This window comes from Patella vulgata, chromosome 8 (genome assembly GCF_932274485.2).
Source record: "Patella vulgata chromosome 8, xgPatVulg1.2, whole genome shotgun sequence".
Taxonomy (NCBI): domain Eukaryota; kingdom Metazoa; phylum Mollusca; class Gastropoda; family Patellidae; genus Patella; species Patella vulgata.
Genome location: NC_065886.2, coordinates 4659703 through 4665702, shown reverse-complemented (window position 1 = coordinate 4665702; position 6000 = coordinate 4659703).

The following is a 6000-nucleotide window of genomic DNA, read 5'->3' as shown; positions in this document are numbered from 1 at the left end:
ACGACAATTTGTTTAAATATAGTTTGTTAAAAAATTATAAATTGAGGTAGAGGTAAGCTGTGTTGAAATAAAACAACATTTATTAAGTCGGTTTAAAAACAAAATTATCTAATTATTGCGTTTTTCTAATTTTCCAGTTGATGACGTCAAGAAAAGAATGCTAATTGCTGACACAGAACGGATCAGTGCTGACACAGAACGGATCAGGTTAGAACAAGAAAAACTGAAACAACAAATGTCGTGTTTATCAAAGAATACAACAAGCTGTAACTGTTGATGTAATTAGTTACATATATATTCATATTATATATGCGACCAAACTGTAACTGTTGTTATAATTACTGACATATATTCATATTAAATATACGATCAATCTGTAACTGTTGTCATTAGTTACAAATATTCATGTCAGATTAAATATTTTACTTTTACTCTTAACATTCCTCATCCTTTTAAACATATATTATGCAAGATCTAAATCTTCCTATTTAAGGTCTTCTTTAGGCCTGAAATGTTATCTAAATTATTAATTAGACATTAATTAACTTATCCAGATCATAATCAACTGTCGATGTCGTCGCTATCCTGCGATATTTACTGGATTTGAATCTGATCTGTTGTTCAACATTCATTGATGATTAAATCCAAAAATGGATAATCGAGACTATATTTTTTTTATCGTACTGACTTTAATAATGATGATCGAGGCTAGGTTTTAAAATTCAAAAGCTAATATCTCTGTTCAAATTGAATTTCATCTAGTTTGTAACTATTATAGTGAGAACTCTCAGCTCTTTATCTAATCTTCCATAATGCCTCTTTAAGTTTTTGCATCATGCTTTATGTTTTCTTTTCGAGGGTGGGGGAGGGGTGTAAATCGTCTCGGGAAAACCTTTGTTGAAATGGGATAAAAACTTAAACATACATTATGCAAGAGTTAAATCTGCCTATTGCAGGTGTTTCGTTATGACTGAAATGTTATATAAACTATTAATTAGACATTGATTAACAAAACAAGACCATAATCGACACTCTATGGCATCGGATACTCGAGATTTTAATTAGATTAAAACGGTTCGTCATTTAAAAATTTAATTTAAAAATGGGAAAGCGAGGCTAAGTCCCGATTATACCAGTGCCCTGGTTACCACTGTGCACTCATCTTGTCAAAACTACAAACAATGATAACTTGGCTGAGAATGAAGTAATTTGAATGAAATTTTCAATATTTTCTTTTTTTATCATCTATTTTTGAATTATGAAAGCAAGAATGATCAACTCTTTATTAAACTATTAACTAATGTATCTTTAATAGTAATAATAATAATAAAAATAACTGTAATATTATAGCAATAAAAAACCTATACTAAGTCATTAGTTTGTTTATTGATGCTCAGCTTATTTTGTAAAAACTATTCTCAAAAGATTTAATTGGGGGTAATTCTCTGTTGATTTATGTGAAAATAATGGGTTGAATGGAGGTAATGTGACGTGCATGATGGGATAACGATAAGATTGAGGTGGTACGACTTGAAGATATATATGAGAATAACATGACGATGAATCATTCATTACTCAGGTAAAAACAGTAATTAGTATTCCAATGACTTGGATCCTGTGTATCTTCAGTTCAATGACTCGAGTGCCGTGTATCTTCAGTTCAATGACTTGGGTCCTGTGTATCTCCAGTTCAATAACTGAATATCATTAACCCAAATTATAAAAAATGTATTTTCCTGGACACCAGTGACGAATAACTAGATTTCTTAATTTTAATTAGTAGGTGGGATTATTCCGCTTTGATTGGGGCCACGATTACCACACCTGACGTCATTAATTAAAGGTAATACCTGTACGGGGACATCTAGAAAGATGCTCCGCGAAGCTGTCATCATTATCGTGATATAAAACAAGATTGATGACTTAATTTAAGAAGATGTAGGCTGATGTTCCACGTATATTAGCACTACATTGCTGAAAGACTCCATAATAAACATTCAAACCAGGGGCAAACTATTCAAAGATCCGGGTTTTAAGTCGAAAATAGTTGTAGTTGAGACTTTAATTAATACCAGAACATTACGGTCCAATGGTCACGTGTTGATTTAACATAGTTTACATGAATGGGAGAGTAAGACATCGATATACTTAAAGAGTCTAGATAAATATAAAATAACCAATTACTGACATGGGGGGGGGGGGGGTGGCCATGTGTCCAGTGTGTGACCGTCCATACTAAATATCAGATTGAAATAAGTCCCTGAACGTTATCCAATTCCAAAGGTTGGGAATGAATGAATGAATGAAATGGGGTTTAACGTCCTACTGTTCTGCTCCGAACTGGGCTAATGAAGACGGGCATACGAACTGGACTAATGAAGACGGGTATACGCCATACAGGGAAAGTTTGCCCGGACAGTTTCCAACTGTCAAGGGACCTCGGTTTTCGTCCCATCCGAACGACTATAGCCAGCTGTCCTTGTCGGGCCCTCCGTCCTGGATCACTGACAAGGGGGAATCACGCCGGAAAATCTGGATGAACTTTCTCGACCAGTGCAGGGATCGAACACCAGACCTCCAGGCTAGCGAACCAGCGTCTTACCCACTTAGCCACCGTAACCCCCCCCCCTCCCGCCAAAGATTAGGCGTGGATTTAACATAATTTGGTAAGACAGCGATATACTTAGCTTCTAGATGCATATAAGACAACCGATTAGTGGCTTAAAGATTAGTCCGGCGCCTGCCCTTCCTTACTAAATACAGTGTAGTAATTCAAGGTATTAACGTTGTGACTGTCCAGCGAACGACAGCCACGGTATTAACAAGGAAATATTTAAGTACACTGTAAGTTATCAGATGTAGAAGGGATTACCTTGTATTATAATATCACGAATATTATAGTACATGGGTTACACAGTAAGTTATCAGATGTAGATGGATTACCTTGTACTATAATATCACGAATATTATAGAAGGCTATGAAATGATGCGACTGTCAAAGGATTATAAAATAAATCATTCGCGAAAGGTTTAAGTGATATGCCCTGGCGTATCTAGTGCCACATTTACCTACAGGCTTGGCATCCTGACCAGAACCAAAGAAATGAAATGAAATGGGGTTTAACGTCCTACTGTTCTGCTCCTATACTGGGCTAATGAAGACGGGCATACGCCATACAGTGTGCTATGGGGGAAATTTTGCCCGGGCAGCGGCACTATCGCCTACTCTTATATCGAATTCCAACTGCCAAGGGATCTTTTACGTGCATTCCAATGTTTACACAGGACCTCGGTTTTTCGTCTCATCCGAAGGACTAGACAGCTGTCCTTGTCAGGCCCTCCGTCCTGCATCACTGACAAGGGGAAACCACGTCGGAAAATCGGGATGAACTTTCTCGGCCAATGCAGGGATCGAACACCCGACCTCCAGACTAGCGAGCCAGCGCCTTACCCAACTAGCCACCGTGGCTCCCATAACCAAAGAAGTTGCGATCTGAAGAAGACCAAAATCCAACTCCACTAAAATCGTTTGATCATATGTTTGATCTAAATCTGACCAACAAATGTGGGCTCTAGAGCAGATTAAAGGAGCTAAATCGCTAACATTTGGGACCTAAAAATTGACAAAAGTGGGTCGCAAACCATATAATACTGTAATATGAATGTATATAAACTGATTTACATTCAATGATTTCCGTTTTTACTCCAATTTCAAATCAGTTATGTTCGGCGAAATAAGCCAGCAGTCTCAAGGGTGTGCAAATTTCTAGCGTCTGGTTATTCCAGTCTACATACGCTGTTTGATTTGGTGCAATGTGTCTAGCCTCGTCCCTCGAGTCTCTTCACACAACTGGGACTGAAGCGCATTATGGTACACGATTCGTGTACCAATGGTAAAATGTTTATTTTGTCTTAAATATTGGATATCAGAAGCCCATCTTTTCCGGGTAAGATCACAACATCAATGTTGATTTAAACTGACAAATAAATCGTGTTTTCAATCTTGAAGATTTTGGATGATATTGAGTTAGAGACTTAGCTACTTTAAATATTTTTTCAATCGTTTTCTAAACTGCTTTAACAATCACCAATCAATTGTCGTCAATAATCACAACTCACTGAGCAGATTGGGTTTCGATAATCAACACCAGGTTAAAGTTTATTATTTCAATTTCTTTCAACAACATATAGATTTATTTTAATTTCTTTCAATTTATTTCAACAACATATAGGAAAAGGTACGAATCAATTTGAGGTACAAATCACGTGTGTATTATTATTCTCGTTCGGCAGCCATTTTTATAAATTTAGCGCAGCCTTTGGATTTAGGAGAAGGAACTAATCAATTTGAGGTACAAATCTCGTGCATATTATAATTCTGGTTCGGCATATTCAATTTCTTTCAACTGATTTCAATAACATAGGAAAAGGTGATCAATTTGAGCTACGAAGTGAGGTACGAATGAACTAAGTATGAAACAGCCAGGTTACGAAACAGCCTGCACCCTTTTGACATACGGTACAGGCATTATCAATCAACCAACCAACCAACCAACCAACCAACCAATCAATCAAGCAAGCAAGCAAGCGATCGATCGAGCAAGCAAGCAAGCAAGCAAGCAAGCAAGCAAGCAATATCAATCAATCAATCAATCAATCAATTAATCAAGATATAATTTTTATCGCACAAATAAATTTCAGCCTAAGTGTTTAATTCGCGTAGTCCTATATGTTATGTATATCTCCATGTCTTCACCAGGTCCAGTATTTGATACATTTGACCATTTTCCCCAAATGGACCCCGCACTAGAAAGGGGCCTAGAAGCTCACCAACTTAAGAAAAATTCCAGGCAATTCTGGTAGCAGGGCTGCCAGGTGTGACTATAATTTTTCATATCCTGCAGCTGCAATGTATTCATATCCGGCAACTTCGGGCCCCCCATGCGACTACAACAGGCCCTGATCTTCGCAATATAACATAGAAAATATATAAATAGACTTTCTATGGGGCGAGGGATGACAATTGTTAAACATGCTGTCAAGATAAACAAACGATCTAAAACGATAAATGAATATGTCCCAAAAATGAATTTTGTAATATAAATTATGTGTTCAAATAGAATTCTGACGATTTAAAGTTAAATTGTTTCGGACCATTTAATATATATTTGATGTCAGTTAAACTGGCTTCGGGAGTGTTTGATTGAAGCTAATCCGGTCGAATCTGAATCCGGTTTAACTTATTCTAATTTATTTTCCAGTCTGATTGGAAACCCGGTTCCCGATTCTTCACTATTTGAATGTAACCCTGCAACTTCACCTTTGTTGAGTTTTTATTAGCAGCTCGTACCGTGGGATGTTTTAAAGTAGACCTAATGAATCATTCCCAATTCTCTCCACGACATAAATGACATATCACGTTTTATTGACGAAGCACACTTGCCGAAACGTACGAAACTATTGATGGAACTAATGATAGCTACTTCCGAAGAAGTTTTGCAGGGGTATTCGAGACAGTTTCTAAAATTTGACTGCCGGAAACACAATTTCTTGAACTCGGGGCAGAACTTGATATATTCAATTCACCCATCCTCATCACCTTTTTTAGTCCTACTATCCGAAGGAGCCTTCTGAAATCAAGGGGACAGCCTCCCTAAAAGTGGATAATAATTCGAGGATGGCGCAGACGACCCTTCATTGTTACCTGCACTTTTTATCGGAGGCATCCGTTAATTTCCGGGCATTATTCATGGTGGTGCATCACGTACTTGGGTCATCTAATGCTGTCAGGCATTTTTATGCAAAATACTAAACTTTTGAAACAGAAAGCGAAAGTGAAACGACATGAGACTGGAAGTCAAACGGTGATCCTAATGATTACTGATGGCGCATTTGCTTAATTTCCTTATAAAATCTTCTAAGATTCACACGGATACATACCATGTTATTAAAGGACGGATTTCAGATTTTCAATGCATCGGTTTCAGACGTCATAGGACC